The sequence below is a fragment of the Falco peregrinus genome, chromosome 5 (genome assembly GCF_023634155.1).
Source record: "Falco peregrinus isolate bFalPer1 chromosome 5, bFalPer1.pri, whole genome shotgun sequence".
NCBI classification, from domain to species: domain Eukaryota; kingdom Metazoa; phylum Chordata; class Aves; order Falconiformes; family Falconidae; genus Falco; species Falco peregrinus.
This window is the reverse complement of record NC_073725.1, coordinates 63,852,235-63,879,990: the sequence shown is the minus strand read 5'-3', so window position 1 is coordinate 63,879,990 and position 27,756 is coordinate 63,852,235. Positions and strand designations below refer to the sequence as shown.

The 27,756-nt window shown below is 41.4% G+C and overlaps 1 long non-coding RNA gene across 4 annotated transcripts; it reads left to right on the top strand.

The window, feature by feature from the left end:
- Window positions 1–266: 266 nt before the first annotated feature.
- On the top strand, window positions 267–27,563 carry LOC114012248 (uncharacterized). Of its 4 annotated transcripts, XR_008747172.1 has the most exons (10): window positions 267–2,233; window positions 10,734–10,861; window positions 13,401–13,494; window positions 17,679–17,871; window positions 19,323–19,600; window positions 20,661–20,825; window positions 22,301–22,476; window positions 22,573–22,627; window positions 24,292–24,517; window positions 25,279–27,563. It is a non-coding gene; the product is annotated as an uncharacterized LOC114012248 (long non-coding RNA). The 4 variants fall into 4 exon arrangements; XR_008747169.1 differs by having other exon boundaries at window positions 19,474–19,600; window positions 22,301–22,627; XR_008747170.1 differs by having other exon boundaries at window positions 19,469–19,600; window positions 22,301–22,627.
- Window positions 27,564–27,756: the final 193 nt, after the last annotated feature.

Genomic DNA, 27,756 nt, shown 5'->3' with positions numbered 1-27,756 from the left:
CGCTGAAGGAGCCCGCGCACTCCAGCGTGCGATTGCGGGTTGCGTGAGTCTAAAGCATCGTTTTATGAATGGCGGCGCTTTTTTTCCTGGTAAAAGTGTGAGAAAACCTTTCTGTGGTCCCTGTGTGTCACCTGGCAGCTTCCCCCGAGCTTCGTTCCTCAGACCCAAAGCGAGCCCCGGGTGGCTGGGAAGGGGCCCGGGCCTGGGCGGCAGGGGGCAGCCGGGGGGGGACGACGGGACGGGACGACGACGACGACAGCCGGGGGGCGGACGCTCCCTGGGGATCTCCGGGTCCCCCCGCGGCCTGCTGGCGATCGAAGCCCTGTGGGGGAGAGCGGGGGTGGCTGGAGCACCAGGGAGAGCAGTCGTGTGGGCCCGAAGGCGGCAGGGTTGTAAGGCTTCGCTTTGTATTCACCTCCACATCTTCCTTGTGAGCTTTTTATGGTTTTTTCCTCCCTTAAAAACTTGTACACCAAGTATTTCTTCCTGTACGTGCTTTTAGGGTGCTTTCTCTTCAGTGTTGTGTATATTGTCAGGAATATTTTATCAGTTTTTCGTAGTGTATCAATGTTCAAAAGCTGCTTGAACAGCCCTTGCAGTGTGTGCCACTTCATAGTGTAACGCTGCTGTATCTACTTTGGTTTAAGGGTATGAGCAAGGTCAGGTTTGTGGGAAGAAACAACATTTTGTTAGGTTGCGTGGTGTAACTGGGTCTGGGGGATGGATAAAGTTTGGCCCCAATTTGATAAGTGAAGGTATAATAGTGCTGGCTTGTGGTAATGTTCATAGAAAGGCACTAACCAAATTGGTACTACCATGTGGGACAAACAACATGAAAAGAAAGTTTTTATCTTTAGGAAGGTATAGATTTTCTAAAGCCCAGCATCTGCACTGATAATGGTCTTTTTGTATAATTCCAAACCCAACTTGCTTTCTCAATAGGAATGTTTTTTGAAGTGCACTAGAAAGCAGTACGCATCGGCTTTGATGTGACGGGGTTGCTGATCTCAGGGATGGGCTACATGTCTGTGTTTCACAGCAAACGTGCAGGACTTTTGAAATGATCGGTTTTGTTTTCTGTGTATGAAGTGGTCAGTAGTCTGAAAACTAGCTATGTTTTTTTTTTCTAACCTTCGATCCAAAAGTATTACCAGTGTGGTGCATTAAATAATGTAATTTGATAGAAGCCAGGTAAGAGCTAGCTGCAGGTGAAAGGGAGGGCCTGTGGTCTGCCCCAGCTTTGCACACCTGTTTGAGCACAGCCATGCATCTGGCTCCCAGGTGGACCAGTTCATGGTGTGAAACTGTCAGGTTTGTAGAAAAAAGTGTTTTGTTCTCTCACTTTGCCTCTTGAAGCTGGTGTTTGTGGGTTTTAGCTGTTTGCCAAGAGGAGCTCTTAGGGTGGAGGAGAGGGGAGCTGGGCTTGGCTACTAGTGGCTTTTGGGAAGACTTAATCGCTTCTTAGGAAAGACCCAAACCAGCAGTGGTTCTGTATGGTAATTTTAAGTTAACACAGGCTGTAAAGCCAGGTGATGTTTTATTCCTGCTAGCTATATCTGCTGAGTGGTTCAGTGTATGTATCAGGTCCTCTAAGTAATATTCATACCTTGTGGGATTTTCTGTGAAGTGTTTGGAGGTTTGCTGTTTTCTAAAGAGAGGAGACATGACTTTGCTATAGACATGTATTAAATTTGGTTGTGTTATGGAGATCCTTGGTTAGTTTCTAAGTTGTTATGTTCAAGTAATCTCAGAGCAAAGAGAATGGTTACCTGTTCAGTGGAAACTGATAGGTGGAATGACAGTCTCGGGGAGGGAAGGAAAGAAAGCTGTCTCTTAGACTTACGTATTCTACCATTTCCTACTGTAACTTACTCTGTAACTGTAACCTACCGTCCATGATGAATAAATGTCTTATGCGCTAATTATCTTCGTTAAACTTAAAAACCTGGAGGTTGTTCAGATTGAAATCTGTGTAATTCTGCACACTCTCTCTTCCCAGTAAACCATTGCTTTCCTGTCTGCCCTGGCCCTCGGAGCTTTCCTGAGCATCAGCAAACTAGAAGTGACCCCATTCTGCCTCCCTTGGCATTTGGAGAGCAGCAACAAAGTGGCAGCCCTTTGGAAAGTAATTCATATAAGAATAGAGGACGACAAGAAAACTACAATGGACTTTGTTCAAAGCTTTTATTTGCCAGGAGTCCAAGAAGTTGTGGCAGAGAGAAGGCATCAGCCAGTGAGTTAAATTTTTGTATAGTTACCTTTCTGCTTCCCTCTATTAAAAAAAAAACAAAAACAAACCCCAAACAAAACAACTGAATTGGTTATTTGGCAGCCAAAAAGGGATCAAAAAATTATTGTGCATAAATCCAAAATAGCAACTTGACAAAATTATGCCTTTCCCAGCATGACACTGATCCTCTTTATCTTCCTCTGGCTTTTTTGTTCAGATCTGTCATGGCACACCTACTGTGGTGCTTAGACACATTCTGTATGTATACAGTTTTCCTATTGATCTGCCACATAGTTTCCCTTGAATGTAACTCAGCTTGGATTTTCAGGGGAACCAAAATGTTTCAGAACAGTGTTATACATTTATATTTATTTGTAGCAAAGGCCTGTAAGGTGAAGTCTTTTCAATTATTTTTCCTGCTTTACAAGACCAAAATTAAGCAAAAAAAATCAGGAAAAATGCAACTTGCAGAAGAATATTCTAAAAGATACCAATGTTAGAATTGTTTTAGGTTACAATGTCTCTTTCCTGAAAAAAACCCGCTTTGTTGAGCGAGTGGGATGCTGATTGGATAGGCAGCTGTTCAGTGTTTTCGCCGTATTTTGGGCAACCTACTTGCTGCATAAACTGTGTGCTGTCTAAACATGGGTGTGAAGAAATGACTATTTCTTAACTAATCTGCAGCAAAAGTTGTAACTGCTGTGAGTTTTTCTGGGGTACCTGGTCTTTATAGCAAATAGCTACAACCCAGATGGTTAGTTTGAGAGAGCTATGAACAGCTACGGCTGTTTTGGAGGCTTTACAGTTCTGTATGTGCTCTTTAATCCTAATTAGTTGCTTAATCTAAATATCTGTCACAAAACGGTGTAGCTAAAGTTATGTCATTATTCCCAATTTATAATGTAGAGCAGAAACAATGGAATACTGATGTTTGGTGTGGGAAATGGCTTGAAAATTACAGAATAAGTAGCATGTGATTTTCTTGTTTTACTTTTGACTTTGGCTTCATCTTATTATGTCCTCTCAGCTGCTTCATATCTCTTAATTGCAAAGGCTTTCAAGTTGACCTCACAGTCGGGGGGTGTGTGTGTGTGTCCTTGTTGTTGGAGCAGTGTAAATCCCAATGGGGATTTGTGCAAAGCTTGCCTTTCCATGTTCCTCTGCGTGTACACTCATGCAGACATTCACAAATCTGCTGTGTTGCGTGCTTTGGTTATGTTTGGCTGAGTGATGTATTTAGCTTTTGCATGTTTCCCCTCTCTCACAGAAAAAAACCTTGCCTGGTTATAATTTGTAGTTTAGATTCTGGATCTGTGGAAGGTATCCACAGAGCATGGGGTGTGCAGAGGAGCAGTTTAAACTTGTGCTCTTAATTGAAGGCAAGTGGCTGCTCATGGTGTGCAGGCAAATAAATGTATGGCAAGTGGTGTTGGGTGTTGGTTTGGTTTTGGACTAGTTGGTGCTTTTTGCATGTTCCCCTGAGGAAGGGGCAGCGTGGGCAAGCAGAGGGAAGCTGAGGCAGTGGAGCAGGGAGCAGAGTCTGGAGAATGGAACAGATCCAACAGAAGCTTGAAAATAAATTGCAGATTCTTGCTTTTTATTTTATATCTCTACTTCTAGATTCTTTGTGTAATCATATTTCTTCTAATAAACATAGATGTTGGCTTTCATGGACTGCAGCATTATTAGCTAAACTAAAAATCTCTAAGATTTGAAGGGGGGGTGGTTGGTGATAGTAGATAATTTCTGCTCAAGTGTCAAATATGGTCCTGTGCATTGATCTCTTTCTTGTGTCAGATGATCTGGCAAAATCAGTATGTTTTGAAATTGCACATTTTTTTCAACTAATCTGTGTCAAATGCTTGTTTTCTCATTTTGATGACTCCTGGTAATACTGTAGTAACTCCCAGTATCGTGCAAGGCTAGATATGGACAACTACATCTGGAAATTTCTTAGCTTGTGTTTAATGTACATAAACTGATGGCAAAAGCATGTGAATTTTCTGTCTGGAAAGAACCATCGTAATCTTCTGATCTCGACCTCCCTACCACAAGGCAATATTCAGATTCTGGAATCCTAGAATGGTTTGGGCTGCAAGGGACCTGTAAAGGCCACCTAGTCCAACCCTCCTGCCATGAGCAAGGACATCTTCAACTAGACCAGATTGCTCAGAGCCCTGTCTGATCTGACCTTAAATGTCTCCAGGGCTGAGGCATCAACCACCTCTCTGGGCAACCTATGCCAGTGTCTCACCACCCTCAGCATAAGAAATTTCTCCCTTTTATCTAGTCTGAGCATGAGAGAGAACTTCAGCCTATGAATATGTAAGGACTGGTTCAAACCTGTCAAGAACTTGTAGACAGTGATTTGAAATGAGAATAGGGAAATTCGAGTGTTTCTGAAGTGAAAGCATTTCTCAGATTTGAAAGAATTTATCAGAATTAGCCTTAGGAAATCTCTTCCCTTGGCAGAAGAGTACATATGCTTATGCCTAACATGACTGTGGTCACAGGTTTAGTGTGTTAAAATCTGGGCATGCCTGATTTCTTTTTTTTTTTTTCTGTGAAGTTCCTTAGGCAATGTCTTTCTGCTTCTGCATTCCCATTGTGTCATGGCTGAAGCTTGTTGGGCAGATGAGATTCAGCCAGCATGCTCAGAAGATTTATCTTCTGCTTATGTTCCCTGAGGCAAGTGATCCCATTTGGAGTCATCAGCTTGTGAGGATTGTGCTACTCACGGTTGTAAGGACATTCAAAAACTTTCTAGTGAAAGATGTCACCAAAGAATAAAAATATTAATTTCCTCTTTGAATGGTGCTCTGCTGAGCTTAGCACTCTCCTGGGCTGTGGGGTGCAGAGCTTTCTACACCCTTGCTTAAACGCTAGAAGCTTGACCCATGTTCTCATCTAATTTAATGAGATGTTTTTAAACTTTAGCTGTTTTAGTAATCTGAATATGGCCTGTTTGGGTTTTCATATAGGTACACAAAACCTATCTCAAAAAAACCCAAGCCAACAATCTCACACACAGTTCCAGGTAGAGAGGAACAGCTAATTCTTATGTCACCTGAGGCTTATGCAGGTCCTTCCATTTCATCTTGAAACCAATATTTTTAAAACATTAGATCTGGTGAGCTTGAGTCCTTCTCAGAAGGAAGAGAGAAAGTCTCCTGGAAATAACACAAGAATGATAAACATCTCCTGAAAACGAAAGTCTGGTATCCAAGCTCAAGAAGTCAATTGTGATTACTGCATCATTGTGAACAGCCTTGTTCGTTAAAATATTTACAGATGAGGTAGTTTTTAGCTTGTGGTCTTTTATTTATTTGAAAGGTTACCTTCTGCAGATGTTTTCATACCTTGATAGTGGCAGCAGATATATCATTTGAGAAAGAAACCATCAGTAAGTGCATAGGCTTTTTAGTTTTAGTAAAAAATAGCTGGAGGAAAACTAAAAGCAAGAACCCTTGCAGATCAGAGGTTTTGGAAGGGAGAAGGGAAGGACTGTTTTCACTTTCCTCATTGCCGGAGGAACGGGGAACTGTTGGAGCTAATTCAGAGCGTGGTGACCTGCTCTGCTTGATCAGGCGAATGTCAATATCTGGTGGCCTGTTCTGTGAAAGGCTTTAGAGGTGTTTGTCTATTAACAGGACTTTCATAGGTTTGGTTAAAATGAAAGGTGATTTTTTATGCATTTTCTGTGTGTATGTGTTGATCTTTGTTTTTCTGCTGTAACCCTGCACGGATACTGTCAGGGAATGCTGTCCACAGCCAGATCTGGTGCTGGCTTTGTCTGAGCTTTGCTCCTGGTGAGGCAGGTGTGCATAAGGTGTTGATAGTTAGATCCACCAATGGTGTCTCTGTCAAATGCTATGCTGTTAGCAGCTACAATATCCCATGTTCTTCAAGTTGTAAGCTCTGTTAAACTATATATGCATAAAATGGGGAAACTTGGTACCTTAATTTAAAAGTATGAGAGAACCAAGCCACTTCATGTATTTTTTGGGGTGGTTTTTTTTGCTTCTTGTGTAATACCCTAGAAGTGTACTGCTCGTCAATCCACTGAAAAATGGATTCCCCTGCATGCTGTTAAATATCAGTTCTTACCATGTCGCTTACCTAATACATCAGTTTAATTGAACTCAGTTTCAGTGTGTGTGACTTGACTACCTATGTGTTTGCTACTCTTTCCCTAGGGAAAGAAAAAACCCACCTATCTGACAGTTATCCAAGCTTTAATCGATTTGGTACTAAAGTATAGCAATTATTGTCAAGGCTGTGGGAAGCTGGGATATGTCAAAGATACATCCCAGCTTGTTTGTGATGATTGCATAATGATAGTAGTAAATTTAATATAATTATCCATATGAATGCTCCCACAGGTTGTCTTCAATTTTTTTGGAATGCTTGGTATCTGATCTAATTTGTTTTATGACTTTCCCCAAGAGCAATTTGGTACTAATAATTTGCTGTTGTACAGACACTCCTTTTCATATTACAGGCATTTTCTTAATTTTCTGTACAACTAGAATCTGAAAAGCACTGACAGTGCAGAAATCTAGGGTTTAAAGCTCTAATTGCATCATACTGTTTTTGTCCAGGTATTCTGGGGTCTTGCCTGGATTTGAGAGAATCAGCAAGGTACATACAAAGAATTCATTTGTATGCTGAATTTGTTGCATTTAACTGTTCTAGAACAATTGGGAAAGATTAGCCCGTATCTTAAAGACATGAAAAGAAAAAGCAAGTGAAGTTAGTATACCATGCTCTTCAGGAAGAAAAATTAAGACTGCAAGCCGAGCAGGCAACCTGGTGTGAGTCACGTTTGCCTTCCTCTGTGCTAAAGTGTAGTCAGCTGACACGTAAAAGGGAGACCCTTAACCTAGCCCTAAATAATAAAGACTTCACGAACATAGACTATTGCAATTAATTATTATAGATTTTTATATTACACTGTATACTGGTATGCTTATGAATTATTAGGCTAAAGTAGCAATTCTGAGGAAGCCTTCAGTTTGCTTTTTGTTGTCTTATGGCTCTGTGTTACCAACTGACGCAGTGGTCTTCTGTCAGGCTGAATAACTTCCAGGACACTTAATGTCCTTCTATTGTCTCTCCTGGTTATAATCTATAATTTTGTTTAATCAGAGTGGAATTGGAAAGATTTCTAGTCATGCTCCAATTCTGAATGGAACTGTAGCCTGAAAACTGTTTCCTACTACTTAATTTCCTTTTAGACATTGGCTCAGAATTATTCTTACACATTTTTTTACTGGTCACTTTAGAACAGTACTTGTTTTTATCTAGTAAAGTAGGCCTGTTCACCTGAATTTCTGAACGTTGCATTGCCACACTTGAAGATGGAAAGAGAACAGATTAGATGTTCCAGTACCTTCAGGCATTTGAAACAGCGTGCGCTCACTGTAGTATGTTTGGAGGAGGGTAAAAAAAAAAGTAAATCCTGATCTTTGGAAGAAGAATATGCTAGTATCCAATAACTGCAATAAAACAGATTTCACACTGGAAGGTAAACTGAAGAAACTGCCTTTGGGTTGGTAAGGTTTTGCATCAGTATAAGTTGTTCCTTGTACAGGTGTGTGTATTAGCTAAACTTCCTGTGGAAAAACCTCATTACAAAGTGTTTCTCTTTGCCATGAACTTGTCACTTGGAAGAACTGCATTCACTGATGTGCTAACTGGTCTCTTTGAAGTTGCTTTATTAGCTTGGGGCCCCCTCTGAGTTATATCTTTCTGCTTACATATTGATTCCTAATTGTTTTCAGAAGCTTTAATTTAAAGAAAATTCAAAGTTTTTCTTTATCTGAGAGATCTGATTTTTTTTTTTCACTAGTTAGTGCTCTGTTCTTACATTTGATATATTGCTCTAAATTCTTTGATGTGTTTCTTAATTAAAATTAGAGTTCTTAAACTATAGCCACAGCTGATTCTATGCAGGTACAGCAGACTCCCCACACGGATGAAAAGGAGCCTCTTAACATTTCCCAAAAGAGGTTTTAACCCTAACTGTAATCTGGTCCTTGTTCTTTAGCCATCATACTGTTGATGTAAAGTAGGTCAGGCACCTTCTGAAGGGAGGAGGAAAACCACCAACCAGCCCACCATGGGGCTGGCGATGGAGGTTTGAGTTGAATTACATCAGACTGTAAGGTGAGTGGTCTTGAGTTAAGAACAGAAGATTAAACTTAAATTATTTTTTTATCCTTATGTTTTTGCAGGCATGTTCCTGCCTGCACTAAAAGATTTTTGAAGCTGTTGCGCCAAAAGCAAAAAGTGTATACCAGAACTTCTGCAAACTTCCACTACTAAGTGGTGTTTGGATTAGCTGTTTTTTCCAGCTCTAAAGTGACTGAAGTACTATTATGTACATTTATTTTGCTTGTATTATGAGGATTATTTGAATGTGTGCTTCTTTTGATCTCCATAAATTCAGATCAAATGCTAAGTGTATTTAGTATTTGTGAGCTACAAAAATCTATCTTAGGCTACTTGTTTAGATGTAACAAAACTCTGAGAAAGTGTTTAAGCCACAGAGTTGTTTTAGGATTGTAAATTTACTTATGGGAGCAGGTAATGTAAGATGAAGCATTGCATGGGTCAAAGGATAAGGTAAAAAAAAACCACCATAAAAAGGGTATCTGTCAAAATAAAATAGGAATTAGTTGCCTGTGAAGAGGAACTTAAAAGGATAGGCCTGGAGATAAGCCTGACATTGATGAACCTAGTTAGCAAACCATGAAATTTGGCAACAGTTGTTAAAATGCTTTGAACTTTAAGTGAACCATCCTCATTATACATTAATTTTAATAGGAAAACACACCTCCTCATCAAAAACTACCCACCTGTAAGAGAAGGCTGCCACCCTGAGAACATGCATAGTAAAAATAGATTGACTATATCTTCAAACTAAAGTGAGGAAGGTTGTAAGCAATGATAATTGAGGGGAGTGGGTATAATGGGAGTATGTCTAGAAATCTAATGTAAAGACTGGTGTGCTAGCTTTGTGAATTATCACCTAGCACCCTCCTCTGCACAGATTTGTAAAATAAACAAATACCTTGCCTGTGTGACTTTCAGCTAATGCATATGAGGTAACCATCCCACTTCTGGGACCACAGGGGTGTTGAAAGAGAAGAACTCTTTGATTTAATAAGAACGACCTTGCTGTAGGATCCCCTGCAGCTCGCAAAGGCATACATTGTCCTGTGTTATGTGATTGCAGTCCTGGCTCTCCCTTCCACAGTGCTGTCATGGAGAGTTGCCCAGAGCCTGAGGTCACTGAGTTCAGAGCTGCATATCAAAACTCCCCATTGTGGATCAAGAGTGTACTTGTATCGGATATTTTCCTCTGTGGAAAAGCTCTTGTCAATAAACCACCTGTGTGCTTCAGTCTGTAGTGATACAGTAGTTTGTGGGACTGTTTAGTAAGCAGTGTAACTGTAACACTAAAATTATGGAAAAAACCTTGTTGGTATGCAAGGTGATTTTGCAGTTTTAGCAAGAGTTCAAACTGCTTACTAGACATGGGACCTAATCTGTGTCCTTTTTTTTTCCCCCATTTAGGTATAATGCGTGTGCCAGGTGTTATAGCAGGCGCCACAGGCTGTCCTTTGTGCTAGGTATGACAGCTGCTTAGTGCCATGCTGCAGGCTGTCACTGCTTGTCTGTAGCCTAAAGGTTGTGACTGACAAGCAGGGATGCTGTTGGGGAGGCTGGCAAGGCTCTTGTGCAGTGCTTGATGCTTAAGCACAGCGCTGCTGAGCCCACTAAAGCATGTGGTGCAGCCCTGGCTGGTAAACCTTCGTTCAAACAGCAACTTGTAGTGAAGACAGTATTTGCTCTCACTTGGAGTATAAATGAAGTATTATCTATGTGGGTGTTTTGATATCTGGTGTTCTGCATGGCGCTGGTGTGGTGGTCATCTGTTACAGCAGCAGAGATTCAAGCAATAGATTAAAAATCTTGCAGCTGTGATAGGGAAGCACTGGAGAACCTTCCTGAAGGGAATATGGGTTTTCTGTTGACAGCAGTTTTTAAGAACCTGTGTGTCAAACAGCTATGAGGAGTGTCACTAATACAGGTTAGTCCTGTTCTGTGGCCAGCAGCACAAGTTAGGGCTTTGTCCCTCCAGGCAGTTCTTTTTATGATTTCCACCTGCTGAATCTGCAGAGAAGTAATTTCTGCACTTATCTAGAAAGATCTGGACTCCTGCATAGGCTTGTGACAGTCAAAATGATGATACATGCTTCTTTTTAATATATCTTTTTGTGCGGTTGAAGAATTGTATTGACCACTCTGTCTTGAGGATTGGAGTTGTAAGTTAAGGCTGGATATTGGTAGAATTTGTGGGGGAAATCCTTTGTCCTGTATCTGCCACAAACTCTTAATAACTTTTTAATAGTGAAATTTTTCTTTAATTACTGTTGGATTGTTTTTAGCCTTGAAACACTGAAACAATAAGCACAAGTAAACTTTTGCTTCTCAGACATCGTCACACAGAGTGCCAGAGAGCAGCTGTTATTTGCCGTTAGATTTGAGCCTGCAACTACATCCAATTTGGAATATTGAATAAGACAGCAGACACATATCTACAAGCAACTTCATGCTGCCAAGGTGATTTTGGCCTTCTGTTTTATGACTTGGGAGTTTCTCTGGAAGCTTTTAACTGGCTGTGTCTTTAGCAGAATGGCATTTTCTTTGTAGAAATAAGGGTGAAGGGGAAAAGCTTTTGAGGTAGTCCCATACTAGTAGGAGGTATTACCTTTATCTTTTGAGGGCTGTCTACTTCTGTCTGCTTCACAAAGATCATAGTAAGAGCTAGCTGAGAGGGGGACGGGGGTTAATTTCATAATTTTGTCCAGGCAAAGGAGCTCGTTAATGGAATGGGGCTCCACAGTGGTGTAATCCACTAAGTTGGTCCTTGCAAGTGTTGTTTTCTGAACTGTTATAGTGCCAGGGTACCATCAGAAATGCTCACAGGTGTCACTTAAATTTCAAGCCTTGATGCCTGCTGGAAAGCACATGGATCTTTAAATATCAGAACACTGTGTGCACAAGTTCTATGCTTTTCTTTTTAGGCTGTGACCTTTTTTACATTTTCACTTTAATATCTGAGAAACATTATGGTACAAGATGGGTAGGATGAATACTAATTTCTTGACTAGAATGATATTGACTTCTATGTGACTAGATTTCCTGGGAAAAAAGTTAAAGCTTTCTATCTTCAAAACTTGAAATATGTTTTGGGGTTTCCCCTTTTAAGAGCCTCTTAGCCCACTGCAAAAGTCTCTGGAAACACTAGAGTTAATCTTTTCAAGGTGCTTCTGAAATAACTCTTGTGTTCCGATTTAGAATTATTTGAATCTGTTTGACTTTCAGTGTAAATTCCACAGCTCATTTCCCTAGACTTTGGGGGGGGGGGAAAGCAGAACATCAGGATTTTTTTACTTGGCTTGGGTGTTTTCCTTCCTCCCACCCTTTCTCTGGAAGGAAAACTATTTTAGTCATTGTCCTTATTGCTTATGTGTTTCTTTTCTCTGGATAAATGCACTTTTTTTGCATCGGCTTTTACAATTTGAATATGTTGGGTGACTTTTGATAGATTTAGAAGTTATTATTCTACTGCAGTATAATGTCTCTGACAAAGATCAAGAGCAGTGCCTGTAGAGCTTTGCTATTCATACACTTTTTATATGTGCTCCTGAGAGATGTCAGGTGAGGAAAGCCTTAATTTATTGGCGTTCTTGGCTGGGGTTGCCCACAAGAGGGTCAGTCAGACCTGCTTTGAGTGGGGGCTTAGACTAGGTGACCTCCAAGTTTGCTTTCTGATCTAAATTGCTCTATGATTCTAGCTCTAATGCTATGGAAAATAATGATTCCTAAGGGCCCTAGACTTTCATAATGTTAGCCTCTAGTGCAGGGGTCCTCAGACTTTTTAAACAGGGGGCTGGCATGCAGATGGAGTGGCAGGAGGTCATCTGCGGCTGCTTGGTTCCCCCCCCAACCCCCTAGTGGGGTGTGGGGTTTCTGTAAATACCGGGGGCCGGATAGAGGACCCTGGGGGGCCATATCGGGCCCGTGGGCCGTAGTTTGAGGACCCCTGCTCTAGTGCAACACAATGAGATGGAGGAGACACTAAATTTTCAGGTGCTTTGAATCTTTTCTGAGTAACTGGAATTTGTCTTATCTGTATTTCTTTAATGAAATTAGCTTATGATTATCTTTAACTGTAAAGCAGCTACTGTTCCGAAGCAATTATGACACTTAAACAGACATGAATGCAAATGCATGAAATGAGTTAATGGTTCTGCATAATATTTTCTTCCATTCACAAGACTGTATAATTATACCACAGGTGCTACAAAGTGTAGACTACACTGTGAATAACACTACATTTCCCTGTAAGGAATGCTAACTTTCCACTTCTACCAATCTTTTACTAAAGAGACTTTTTTCTGGTGTGAGAAACTATTAAGATTCTTTTGAGTACAGAGAAGATTGTCAAGGGGAATCGGTTGGTGTGTAGAGCACTGTGTGTATGCCACAAGGCGTGTGCTGGTAAGGATGAAGAGGATGTTGTGGTGGGGCAGCAGAAACTGAACTGCAGAGTGGCCAGTTCTCCTCACCCGTTATAAAAATGGAAAGGAAATAGTGTGAATAGAGGATGGTGGTCTTCAAGGCAATTATCATCTTTTGAGTAGTTCTCACTAATTACTGCCATGTTATTCTAAACAATCTGTTCTCTGATTAGTCTAGTCTATGATAGCAGTTGCTGATGTCTGCCAATCTGTGACCAATGATACTGGGCGAGTAATTTCCTGAGGGCACAGTCATACCTTGATTTCCTTTTTGCTGATCTCTGTTATACTTCCCTGTAGCTGTGAGCAGAGCTGGAGGACTTTGAAAGCAGCATGTTAATTTTGAGTCATGGTTGTGGACAGCTCTTCTGGGAAAAACAGACCACGTTGATATTGGCCTAGTAATGTTTCCTCCTTAAACTGCTTCCCCTAGTTCAGAGAAAACATTTAAATTTTGAATTAATGACGCTATCATAACTCCTAAGTTGTTTCCTTCCCTCTTGGAGCATACTTCAGAAATACTTGTTGTGCTGTGACTTCTATGAGTGAAATTCAGTGTCACTTTTTATGCCCAGGGCCCAGTAGACCTTGGTGGTGACTGGCAGTCTGGAGACATAATGAAGAAGCAGGGTCGATGGGGTTCCATGTCACTGGTGACCTCCAAAAAGAGTAAGTGGCTCTTGCTTTCATCTTCTATCCCAAGGTGCCCGGTAGAAGGTGTCATTCCCTCCCGTTTCCTGTTTAATATGCAGAAGCAAGTAATGAAGAAACACATGATTTTGTAGTAATAGAAGCAAAGAAAGAAGCTTTCATTAAGCTAAGTCTTAAATCAACAGTGGTATCGTTTGTGGAAGCAAGTTTGTAAATCACATCAAATAACTTTGTTTAAAATTCCATTAAAATAGTGTATTAAAACTCATTTGTACTATTTTTTCCTCATAGTAATGGATCAACTGATGTCAGTTTACTTGTACTTTGTATTTGACATGTGATAACTGAATTTGTTTTACCTTATTGCTTTTAAAAAAACTCGTACTTTTGTGTACTCTTAAGAGTCCTCCAAAATCAAGCAAAACACAACCACAAAACAAAAAAAACCCAAACCCTACCACAGAAATCTACTGTGACTCCTTATTTATGGTGCAAGTTCTGTGGAAAGTGATGGAGTTGGCAGTCATAAAAAAAAAAAAAAAACTGAAAAAACTGTTTAGGGAAACTTTAATTTCTGATCTTAAGCTGTTGCTGGAGTCTTGGTGCTGAAGGCATTCTGACCCACATTGTGTGTGACGGTTTGAAAGACCCTTTTTAAGGATTGACATATTTAAGTAGTGTTTGGAACCTGATATTTCTGCAGAAAATGCTCTTGTCCTTTCCAGATGCATGATGCTTTTTCAGTTCTTTCACATAAGTGGATGGCTGCGACTCAGTTGCCTTTCTGGTCTTCATCCCTTGCAAAGAAGGGGCTCAAATGAAGCTTCCCCTTCCCTGGTCAGCTTTGTTTACATCTAGAGAAAAGGCTTTTGTTCTCCAGTCCTGGATGCGTGCAGACTTTGGGGGATCTGCAAAAGGCATATGAGCAAGTTTAGTTTAAGGAGGCATAAATGCCCAAGAAGACAGGTTGACACTTCAAATTAAATCAAGTAAAATTTGGTGTGCTTAGCACTCTTATTTCTTGTAAGGTTTTCCTTATGTTGTCTGTAAAGTAGTCTTCATCACCGTTCTGTTTTCTGTGAAGCTACTGAAAAAGCAGGATGCAGTCTGCATTTTGCTGCATAGTAAAAAGTTTCATTGAAAGCTGCTGAATGCACTGGGACTACCACTTCTAAGTGTGGTTTGAGATAAAGGTGCTGTGAGAGACTCTTTGGAGCACTGGGGTATGTATCATATGTACTTGCCCAATTCTTACACTCCTTCCGTAGATTTCCCAGTCAGGGCCACTGCATTTTGTTTCATGTTCTTCTGTTAATGTAAGCAGATCCTCCTCTTGCTATTGACATCGTCATGGGAGAAGAACAGCTCAAGCACAGACAGAGGCAGTCCCATGCAAAGTAAAACCTCGGTTTGCCTATGTCGTACCAGCATAGCAGGGAGCTGCTTTCACCCTCCTGGCATTCACAGGCACCTTGGGACTTGGTGGCCTGGGCTTACCTGCTTGTGATAAGGCATGCCTGGCAATGGGAAGCATCTATGCTGTGCCCTCCTTCCTCAGTGCCCTCTTGGTGGCAGGCTGATGGTGCTGCATGGAACCACTTCCAAGAATTCCCAATGAGCACCAAGGTGTGCTCTGCACCCCTTTCTCCTTGCCCCTTTTTAGCCCAGCTGCTCCACAGGATACTGAGCAAGATGGACCTTTGATCCGATCCAGTGTGATCATTAATCAGCACCTTCTCCTGAGGTACCCGATGCACTTAAGATCGGTTGGTTGAGTTTTTGCCTTGGGGAGGTGAAATTGGGCTAATAGCGACATGCAGAGGCTTCAGGCAGATGTGTGTTGTCTAATGAAACAAACCATTGTGTTTTTTCTTACAGAACACCTTGCTTCCTTTCATAGATGGCTCCAGCAAAGGTTTTCTTGCCATATTCATTTGGTAAAACTAGCCTGCATTTTAACAGTGGTGGTTTCAGCCTAGAATTGATCGAACTGCAGCAGAATGAGGGAGCAGAAAGTATGGATTATTAAAAGCAGACACTAAGTTCTGCCTTTCTGGTACAATGATTGATAAGTTAACAAATTCTTAGCAGATTAGTCCTGAGCTTCAAGCAGTGATATTGCTAATCTTCTGGAGGTAGATTCTTTAGTAGTTTTGCTTTTATTCTGGGCTAATTCTGCAGATAAAAACCCTCATTTTCTCTTGACTTATACTCTAGAAATCCAGAGGATTCTGGAAGTATTAGACCAAATTATAAAAGTCTAAATCTGTTTAAATGGATGTTTTAATCCACAGTTACTTGCAGTGTGGTGTATTGGGTCTCTGTTTCATACTGGAAGTTTTAAGAAGTAATAATAATCGTAAACTCAGCTGGAATACTGTTTTCTGCTTCTGTATTCCATGCAATTTTTTGTTTGATCCGTTTGCAATTAATTGCAAAGTAGGGCATTGTATATTTTATTATATGTAAGTTATCAATTTTGAGAAAAACTGAATTGGTAGCACATGTTTCTGCCTGTGAAAAACTAAAAGGCTGAAGAGCTGGGATGGCAGGGATGCCAGGTAGTCGCTGTTTACATAATGCAAGCTCTGGCCAGGTCTCTAGTGCCTGGCTCTAACAGCTGATGCCATGAAAGGTCTGAAAAGGAAAAAGTAAAGAAGCTTGAACTCGCCCCTTGGGAGCAGCACCTCTGTATTCCCTTCTTGGGAACATGCATCCGCTCATAGGGCGGGCTGTTATTAATAGCTTTATTAGAAAGAATGTGACACTCCCAGTTGACCTGCTGGAGCTGGCAAAGTTCTGATTTTGTAGAGAGTGATGGATGGTTGATCTGCTGTGCTGCAAGCAGGTTGAAGAACTGCTGCTTTGCACACTCTGAAACCATCTCCAGCATGGTGTGAAAGCAGGAGCCAGCGACCAGTAGGATAATTGCCAGGAGCAGGATTTAACAGCAAACGTTCATGTTGCAAATGCACCGCTGAGTTGTAGTGATCACTTCTTGACTCTAGCTTAGGCTGGTGGGAAGGGGAACGAGGGGCACTGAACAGCATGTGTTTCCTTTCTCTTTTACCTTAGTACTTGGGCCTGTCATCTTCTGCTCCGTGACATGAGCCTTGCTCTTCTGTTTAGGTTTGGTCATGTTAATTCAAACTTGTAGGGTGTTTGCATGCATCACTGTAGCCCGTTTTTGCAAACACAGCATTACAAGGTGTTTACATGTTTGTTTTACAAGTTACAGAACTTGTAACTCTTCAAGTTGACTTGAAGAGACTGTGCTTAAGAGATTAATGAAGTGGCTCTGTTCTGGTGCTTAAATGCTTTTAAGACTTTTTTTTTCAGTGCTGTTTACTCTTCTGTAAGAATTGGCTGAGTGCTTGCGTTGAGTGGCAGTTCCCCAATAGGCAGATTCTGGAAAAAATCCTTGAGAACTTTGGTTGCATGAAATTGAGTGCCAAAACTGGAATTATTCAGATACTAGGAATTCAGCTGGACCTTCTTAGGGAAGAGACCAAAGGTTTTTGAGCGTATACTCAGAATCAGAATTTTGATTTTGGAACTCATAAAAATAAGTACCGGTGGATAGTTCCTGTGCAGTGTAGTGTGATCTGTCTTTGATCACCCCTAAATGAGTAGACATATGTAACATGGTTCCAAAGTTTTGTCAGATTTTTTTTTTTTAGTTAAAATATCTTCTGCTTGTTTTGGAAACAGTCTGAAGGGGCTTGCTTGTCTTGTTTCCATTAATGTAGTAATGTTTTGGTTTGTTTTTTTGAAGCTTCTGCCTCTCTTGGAAGGAAAACTGTATCTTGTGTAGATATCAAAGCATTGATTTACACAAACTGCCATGTATTTTTGAAGTTTCTTAATGCAGAGCTTTATTCAGTGGTCAGAAGAGAGGAAGAGCCCTGGAATTCCTCTGTATACAACTTTCTGTGTTTGCTTTAAGACTTTCTGCCCTTAACTGATGTAAATATAGCTGTTAAGACCCTTCAGTATCCATTTCTGTTCAGGATGAAATATTCAGAAATCTACCCCTTGAGAGAGAATGCAGAAAGACTAGGAATGTGATGAGAACAAAACTACTAAGCATGAGCTGCTGACATAAACACTGAGGAGTCTTTCGGTGTCACAGCCACAATAATAAACACAGAATTACAACTTACTACTCTTGCTCTTGAGAGTTGTTTTTCATTTGTTTGCAGTTTGTGTGCTGGCTCTGCCAGCAGCAGTTCTCTGATCAGTGTGAATGCTGGAGAGAGATTTGGTAAACAAAACCCACTTAACCTTGTTGCCGTGTTGGACAATACCTGTGTCGCTGCTAGAATCCACCCAGTTTGCAGATGCAAGAAGAGCAAGCTTGTCTAAGCTACATCAGTGTCTCACTTCAGCAGGAAGGTAAGTGAAAGCTTTGCCATGTGGTTACTAAACTCAGCTGTGTATTTATTTAGAATGTGTGGTTTCATTTTTAACAAAAACTATCATAATGTTGGACTCTGGTTTTAGTACAGCATTTTCAGAGCACTTTTCTAAAATTAATGTAGAATTTTAGAAGAAATTCCCAGATATATTAAAAAGGCCACGAGTTCTCTACATAACGGTGGTTTAGAAACTGATTCTACGTTTCCATTCTTAAAAGTCAAGTGGTAACAATGACCAGAGTATACCTCAGAATTTAGCATGGGCAGCAACATTCTAATACTTACCTTTTGGGGTTGATTACCTTGGAATTGTCCAGGGAAAACTAATCACCAGCACCCACCCAAAAATAACACCCCAGAAATATATAATCTTAGTGAAGACTTGCAAGCTGGTGTGTGACTGAGTGCAGCTGGTTGTGGTTATTTGAAGGCTGAGCTGAAATCGGCACTCCTTGGACACCTAGCTGTGAGTTGCCTGATGATTAAAAGATGTTTAATACAGTAATTATGACAAAGAACATGTGTGGTAGCATCCATCAGTGGACAAGTGGTAGTTCGTTACACCACTCGTATCTTATTTGCTTCTTTGTAGCCTTTTCCTCATACTGGTTTACAATTAACAGATACTTAACAAGCTGCAGATCTAAGACAAAAACGATTGTAAGTTGTGTTACTTTTTCCTGGTCTGATCTCTGCAGGCCCACACAATGAAAGCCAGATGATTTCAAAGTCTGCTTTAGGCTGTAGGCAAAAGCATTATTAATGCTCCCTCTTCTGGTTTGACCAATATCGTAGAACCTGATGCATTGTTGAGGAAGGGGCACTGGGTCTTAGCCACAGCATGGGGAGAAGAGGCTGAACAAAGACATCAGGGCTGCTGTGGTGGCAGCTAATGCTGTAAAGAGGCAAGTGAGGAAAAGTGACAAATAAGACAATATTGGTCAGCATGCTAGATGCTGCTGGTGGGGGATTCGTCTAACCTAAGTTTTCAGTCAAGTTTTTTGGAAGCATTCAGAGCTACAAAAAGCCTTTAAGGAAGAACAGGATGGGAAAGAAAAGGCATGAAAGTGAAGTTTTAGAAAGAAAGTGATAAAGTATTACGGCTTCACTGGAGTTGCGGAGGAGCAGCTCTGTTGGCTTGGAAACACTTGTAAAGAATCACACAGAATGTGTCCCTTAACACACTGATTTATTTTGGTAAGGTAGTTCATCCATGGTCAGAAGGAGAAACAACAGCCTGTGGCAGTACATTGCATGCTGTTTTAACATTGATCCTGGCACCTGACTTTGTCACCCTGCAAATCTGCTGCTTGGTTATGGGTTTGGGTTTTTTGGGTGGGGTTTTTGTTTTTCCCCAGTTGTGCTGGGGAAAGATTATGCTAAAGATGCTTTCCAGTTTCTCAAAACTGGCTGGCATTGCTTTTCTAGTGAATGGAAACTAGTGTACCTGCGGAAAGCAGACTGGAGATACTGGGTCTGAACTTCAGTTGTACTTAAACCTCTGAAGCATGTTTCCCTTTTTAAATGTTTGGTCTCCTTTCTTCCACTGGCTGCTGAAACATCTCACTGTGAAGTGCAGTTGTGAATGGCCCAACTCCTGCATCCTGTGTAGCTGCAAAGGCTCTGTCCAGACAACGCCATGTCCTTGGAAGAGCACATAGCCCTCCTGGACTCTGGCTGCCACCACATACTCCCTTTTTCTCAAGGTGAGTAGATCACATCTTAGAACATTAAAGAGGATCCCTTGCTGTGCCACAGCCCTCTTTGCTCTTCCTCCTCACATGCAGAGAGGTTAACAACATGCTGACGGTGTTGTAAGAGTGTTTTTAGAGGGTAACAAAAACTGTCTAGTGACGTTCTGCATCATAACCAGACGCATCTTCAGTCCAGGTGTGCAGTCTGTGGAGACTTCTAAGCCTAGGGAACCACGTTGTGTCTTCGCCTGCATCCGAGGCAGTTGCCATCTCTAGTTTAATGTGAGCTAGATCATTTCTTGAGGATCAGCTCTGTGTCTTCTGCAAGGAATATTATAATGCTGGAGGCTTGCAGAACAACTGTTGTAAGTTCCTGTTAAGCCCCCACCCAGGAGGGCTACTTAAAAGACTGAAAATCAAATGCTGATTTTGACAGGCTGTGGGGTAGTTGCTTGGTAGACAGCTAGCACCAACTTTGTGAATTCACTGTTTTGAGTCTTTGTTATTCCTAGTTCTGTTTAACTGAAGGATGATAGTGGCTGTAGCTCTGCTAGTGCCTCTAACTGCAGAAGAGCAAGAATGTGCACTAAGGAGTTTTTGAGTAGGTTAAGGGACAGTGAGGAAAATACTTTTTCTGCTGTGCGACTATGACAGCATCTCTGTAAAAATATTTTTATCATAAACACCCCTCAAAAGTATAAGCTCATCTCTACTCATTAACTAACAAGGCAAACAAGTGCCAAGTAATATGTAGCTGGATGTGATTCAGGTTAGCGTAAGGGTGAGGAAGCTCAGTGGCAAAGTGTCTGGTCCTGGCTGTAGGACTGTAGCTGGCAGAGGGCCAGGGCAGAGGCTGCTCTTTCAGGGGACATGCTCATCATGTTCACTCTGTCACAACATGCGTGGGCAAGAGAGCCTGTGATCAACCACACTTACTTTAGTTAGCTGTGTCACTTCCTCCTTTTGCTGAAGTACTAAGAGGTGTGAATTGATAACAGTGTGTATGCAGTGTTGTGTGTATGAAAAGAGGAAAATTGTGCTTACTGAAGTAACTTGGTTCTTCTGATTTCAGGCAAGCCTCTCCACTTGCACTTTGAAACCTTATTATGAGAGGACAGATTGCACAGACTGCTGAGCCATGAACTCAAGACTCTGAAGATGTCCCATTTTGGAAAGAAACAAGATCCAGCTACTGGCACGTTCCCAAAGTTACACTCTTTGCTCCTACTTGCCTCCTGTAAGTTAAGAAAAATGGAGTTTGAGATGAAGTTTAAAAATTAAACATAGGCTTTTAATCAATAACCTGAGGACAACCAGTCAAGGCAGAGTGGAGAAAGCAGCTCACTGTCTTTCAGTGGAAGATAATTTGAACTCTCTCCTATAGTAATGTTTAAGTGACTGAGTCCAACATCTTACAAACTACAGAATTTGTGATGCCCTTGGCAGGACACAGAAATATTGGCCTCAACTAAGTTTTTAAAAATAAATAAACCTTGCAGTTCTTTGTGTTTCTTTCAAGGGAACAAGCAACCCCCAAAAAAAGCTTTTATGAACCTTTATTTGGAATCGGAGCAGATATGCCAGAATTTTGCCAGGCAAATGCTTTTTTTTTTTTTTTCCCTGCTGTGATAGAAATTGCTCTTCCAGTTGTATGCTGCTCTTAGTTTTGCAAGGCCTAATTTTTTTCATCAGCCCATTAGAGTTGATTATTTTTTTTTAAATGGTCTGCAGTAGTTTAAGAGAAGTGACAGAAGACTCAAGCCAATTTCCAGGGAGGAAGAGGGAAACCCAGCTAAAATACATCCTAGTTTTTAAATTAAGTAGGGTTGTGTTCATTTGGCTTTCTTTAAAAGGCATGGGTTTATGCCAAATCATTTTTTGAAAGTAACATAATGGCAGACTGCAAGCTGGCCATGTTCTTGATGTTCTTATGGGACACAGTTGCTGCATCTGAAATACATTTTATGTTCTGTGGTTCCTGATGCAAACTATCATGAACCAAACCAGATGGTGTTTGGTTTTTTCACCTACTCAAACAAACAAAACCCTTGAAACAACTTTGATGTTGAAAGTACATCAGCAGCCTCAAGTTGTGTGTTTGGCCTTAACAATCCGAGCTACAACTTGATTTAATGGTATCTTTAATCGGTCTGAGCTGAGTTTACTTAGCTTTGAATGGGGATGGATGTTGTTTTTGAAGAGAAGTGTTCTGGACTTGCCATCCTTCCAATAATCAGCTCTGGATGTAATGAGGGTAGAACAAGCAGGTGGTTAATGTTGAATAGATGTGACAAACACTAGAGGATGCTTGAATAACATGCCAGTATAGATTCTGTCAGCTGGTCAGCAGCTGTTTGACTTGTAACAGATTTATCTTTCTATACCTCCTTCCTTTTTCAAATACTTAGCTGCAAGGCTACACAAAAAACATTATTATTTAAGGGCAGCATGTGTGGGGTGTGTAGGTATAGACACCTACCATGAAGAGTATGTTCTAATGGATGGTGGAGTAATGCAGAATGATTTTTTTTTTTGTATATTTTTAACTTTCAAAGAGCCTCGCAGAACTAGATCTCTCATTTGTTCTCCAATGCCAATGGTTGCTCTGCTCTGCTCCAGGGTGGGTTTGGTGACCTTACGGGAGTGGCAATGTCACCAACGAGTCTTAAGTCAGTGTGACTTCACCTTGGTTTTCTGTCCATGTTTTATTAGCAGGTTCATTGTTTGATGGGAGAAAGCAGCCTGAAGGAACAGCCGGTCACAGCTCTCCTGCTCCCAGTCCTCAGACACATAAATACAGTTCTTCATACCGCCCACTGTCCTTGTACCCAAAGACCCCTTCGGCCACTTCTGCCAGCTGAATCGCTTTCACTGGCAGCTCAGCCATGGTGAGTTGAAACAAAAGCTGCAGCAAATCAATCTAAGCAAGGAGGAGTAGCCTTAGAGAGGAGCTGGGGGATGTCCGCTTGTGTTGCCCCTTGCAGCTGGAGGATAGCAGAACTTGAGGAACTGGAGCCTTTCAACTAAGCGGACTCTGAGGTAAGAAAAGTTTTGTCAGTGTCTCAAGTGTCTGTAGCCATTCTGAGAACAAGCAAATGGCACGTTAGTAGCTCTAGAGTCTTTTCCAGTTAGTAAATTCTGCCAGCCCAGTAAGCAAAGTTGCTCTGTGAAGTGCTGTTCAGTTCTGCTGGTTGCAGCTGCATGTGAAGCCAATGAAAGGCCAGCAGGGCTGAGGCTTGTGGTGGCATGTCGGCTGTTAGGAAAGTCAGCTGTGGGTCACTGCTGCTTGCTGCAGGCAGAACAAACCCCTTCATTGTTGTGATTTAATGCCCCTGGCAGCTATTTCTGTGGTGCATACAACAGCCTGCATCTGTCTTCTGACAGGTCAGGCTGACAAACAAGTTCCTAATTCAGTACATCATGAGAAGTATGAAAATGAGGTAGTGATAAGATGTGCATATGCTGGTTCCCAGGCAGTTTGGGCTGAAATTAAATTCAGTAAAATTACTGAATATTACTGAGTTCTTAGAGTAGGCTTGGCCTGCAGGCAAGACTTCATGCTCTAAGTACTCAGGCAGGACTTCTTCCTAGTTGGAGGGCAGTACTTCTGATGAGACATACTCCAGTCATCACTCCAAATACTAAGATCTTGAATGAGCCTGCTGGGATTCCTGGGCAGCAGCTACTTCCCATAAGTGAGGAAGCAGATACTGTTTGTCCTAGCAGACACAGGTGGCTTTATTTGTTCTTAATTTTAAACTGTGTAGAGATTTTCATTCAAGAAGTTCCTTCTAATTGAAGAAATCAGTTTGCTCATATAGTTAGTCTGTTACATAATAGAAGCAAAACTGATTAAAATAGGGCCTAGTCAGCAGGATAGTAATGCAGCATGTCACAGTCCTGTTAAAATAGCTTCACACTAAGCTCAGGCTCTTGTGTTGAAAGCTTTGTGTTAACTGTAGTACTTTATACTTTTCCCAAACATTTTTCCTCTGGCTTAATAAATTTGACAGAACTTACGGCTATGGAGATAATTTTTGGTTAATTTTCTGCATGTCCCTTTTTACCTGTTGCCTGAACAAAGAACAATCTATTCTGTGGCCAGAGGTACACATGTTCTGTTTGCATGGGTAAAAGCTGAATATTTCTCTGCCTTTCCTTCAGTAGAGCAGCAGTAGGTCTGTCTCTGCTCTCAAATTTTGAGAGTTTTGTACTTTTGAGATCCCTTCCTCTAGCAGAGCTGAAATTATCCAATGTTTTAACAAGTTGTTGAGCTGTAGACTGGGATTGACAGGTCATATTGTTAGAAATCCTTGCTTTTGGAAAAAGGCCAAAATAGTGCAGTCACACTGAGGGAGAATGCTGGCGTACCTCCAGGTAGCTTTGGCTGTAGTGGTCATCTGTAGTAGCTGGAATGTTTTTTTGGTTTTATTGTAATTCTTTTCAAAGTTTTAATCTCTCTTAATGATAAGTTGTTCTCTCTGTGCTCAGTATTGGTAAAATGGACAGCGATTGCCCAAGAAGCCCTGAGATGCTCCTTGAAGACATGATAGGAGAGAAAAGGCTATTTAGTTGAAGTACTAATTGGGCAATATTGTATAGAGGGCATAAAGCTTACATTTTGCGCTGTACAGTGATCTTATTTTTATTTGGGTTTTCTGTTATACATAACTGACTGTTCTCCAAATACTACTTTGCTTTAGGTCTTCCAACAAAGCAGACAGCTGATGGGCTGGGCAGCCTCAGACAGCATCTCCTGTTACGGAATTCAATTGCTTTCATCTGTGTGTGCACTCTTCTACTGGCTTGCACAGCCCTGAGACTTGCAACAGTTTGTGGTCCCTCTCCATACACAGTAGGACAAGAATGGCGCTGTCCTGCAGTGAAGGTACCAGATCTTCCCTGGAAATGCTTGATGAAGCAGTACAGGTGAGGTTATATTGAACAAATGTCAGCTGTGTTCTTTTCTAAGAGACAGTTTTATTGGTATGTAAAGTAGATTTTATGAAAACTACCTGAGCTTCACACTGTGAAAAAGACAGCTACTTGTGTGCCTGCTGAGGCTTGGGCTGGCTAAAGGATTCACAGTGGGACATATTCTTCTTCTTTATGTCGGTTTCAATCATTCTAAAATAAGTAATATCAAACTCTGGGTCAATTATTCTAGTAGGTGGGACTGAGTCACCTATGTGACAGTGAATAGTCTCAGGCAGTTGCCCACATCGCGGGGTGCTGCTTTGGCAGAGGGAGTTTACTCTGTTAAAGAGTAAATTCTGATACTGCCAGAGGAATTGAACTTCCTCTTGTCCTTACGGATGATCTTACAAGCACAGTCTTACACTTTGCACCCTATCTGTCCTTGGTTTGGGCTGAAGTGCACAGCATTTACTTTGGAAGCCTTTTCAGATAATGAAACGACAAAACCAGAGGAATGTCAGTGGAGGTGGCAAGGCAGTTGTCTTGATACCAATGGAAAGCTGAACTGGTGAACCTGGAAGCACTGTGAGTAGCGCAGTGCTGATTGCTCTTCAAATTCAGCTTTGCTTTGGCATCCTGACGAGCTGAATCTGCTGGTCTTTCAGCAGATTGGCACAGATGGGGAGGAGATGGGTATGTTAGAATTCTTAGAGTACTTGATGGTAGGCTTTTAATTTCAGCAGCTTCTCCCTTCTCTTGTCTTTGTTCCACAGAATGTACAGCCTTGGGAGCCTTGCATGTTTCCACTTTCAGATTCTGCATACCTACCAAGGTCTTCTCCAGCACTAGAATGACGATGGCCATGACCAGGCTGCCTTTCAGCCCTGGGTCCCTGGCAGTAAGCAGGGCATCAGGCTTGCCTCTGTGGCACTGTCATACCCAGCTTCACAGGGATGTGGTTTTCAGACACACATCTGCAAGTAGACAGCAGTAGAAGTTTCAAAGAGTTTGTGGTCTGGCACTGCAACCCAGAGAAGCTCATCAACCATGATAAACCTGACCTGTGGCGTGTATGAAGTTAGCTACGCATGCTGTGGTGTCAAAAGGCTGTCCGCTGGACTGGTGCAGCGGAGCACCAGGAGTGTGGCACTGCCAGGTGTCAGACCTCATTTCAGCAGCAGATGAGGAGATTTCTGGATCAGGAGGGGTTTAGGCACCTGATGGAGTTGTGGTGCCAAAGGATAGTGCTTTTTAGCAAGACCAATTTCTTGTCAGGTCTGCAAAATGAGGTTCAGCTGCCTTGTCACAAGAAGGTTAAGTGCTGCCACAGACAGAGTAATGCTGGGTAATACAGAGAGGAAGGGAGACATGGGTAAAAGGAATACCAACAGTAGAAAGAAAACAGCATTTTTCAGTCTTGACCTTTACAAAAGTGCCTACCAGGTGAGTACTGGGTCCTTCAGTGGCTAGAAGTAGGTTTCAAGGTGGTGCTTGCTCACTCCCAGATCAATTTCCAAACACTGCAGAGGTCTGAGGAAGACTTGTGATTTTGATATGAACCAGAGACCTGGTGAGGAAGAAGGAAGGAGAAAGCTGCATGGTAACTGCAGCTTTGAAAAATTAATCTCAAGTACATGAAAGTCAGGTTCCCCTTGCCCTGCATAATTGAAGTTTTGTAACTGCTTCCTTCAAAAAACTGCAGCTCCATGTCATAACACGCAATTGTCTTGCACTACCCTATCTGTAACAACATTGCTGTAACAAAATTGATACAGTTTGCTGACTTTGTATCTTTTTAGATAAGTTTGCTCCTTGGAATGAAGACATTGTCTCAGGGATTGTGGTAACAAGCCACTGGGAAGCCATACAGCTGAGAAAAACCTGCATTCTGTGAAAGGGACCTCTAGCTGGTGGCTGTTTGAAGGTGAGCAGGGTGGTGAGGTGTTTTCAGGGAAGGAGCTTCAAACCAGATTGCCCTGATTACATGTCCCAACTACATGTATCAGAACTAATACTGCTAATAAGGGTAACTTGAATCTGTATGAAGGTGACCATGAGCCATGTTCCAGCCTTGACTAAAACTTCTCACTTGAAAATAATTAACTTGCACAAAAGATGGTTTTTTCACATTCTAGAGCAGAAAGAAAAATAACATTCTTACTACCAGTTCATTAGGGAGTATACTAACTTCACTGTCTTTCAAAACTGTCTTTGAAGTTTGGATTTCTGATTGTTTGGTTGCTTTTGTCATTCTCCAGAAGCATTCTTTTTTGCAGTTATCTGTTTCTGAGTTAGAGTGTTCAGGGAGAATACTTGCAACCTATAGCAAGGCCACAGATGTTTTTGTATGAGGATTGTGATTTTGATGAAGAGCTTTTTGGCACTCTGATAATGTTTGATAAATTGGCAGTAAAATGTCCAGGTATTGCCTGGTTACGTTCCATAAAGTAAATGGCACGATTTGGTGATGCCCTGTGCTGAGGAGCTGGATGACTCGGGGGTTGCCATTCACTGTTGCAGTGGTGCTCCCTTGCGCTGCCCGAAGTCTGGAAACCTGTGAGCTGGGGGCAATTGATCTCATTTGTACCAAAGTGTGTTCAGATGGAGTGAAACCATGGAGAGTTCAAATAGCAAACAAAAAGCTGCAGAGTGAAGTGGGGCACTGCTATACCTTGGTGCAGGTTTCTGTTACTGGTTGTGTGGACCAAGGACTTTGCTGCTGCTTCCTTTTGGTTTGAAAAATATGGAAATTGGTGAAGCCCCCAACTTCCATTACTATTTTTTTTTTCTGGAGTTGAATATAGGAGGGAATTATGGAAATGTACTGAATTTTCTTTACTAAAATTTGTTGTATTTCATAATTATATACAGGGCGGGTTGCCTGTTGCTTTTTTGAATTTTTGTGTTTTGAATGGTTGGATTCACAAATCATTAGTAGAGACTCAGCAAAGCTAAATGTTTTTAAGGAGATGTGGGGAAAATTGCTTCCTAGTGATTCATTCCATTGCATTAGATATGATTATGAAAAGATAAATAAAACTTCTGAATTTACCTAGCAGTGAAGACTTGGTGCAGATCGGTTCATTATATTTTAAACCACTTGATTTTTGAAGCCATAATGAGCACAGCCTGAATCTGTGTATTTCCTTGTGAGTTGTCTCTCTTCCTCCTAGGCTGCCATCTGCTGTGAGCATTGCAACAGGTCGGTCAGTTTCTAAATATCCATGAGGATACATGAGTACTACCAGCTC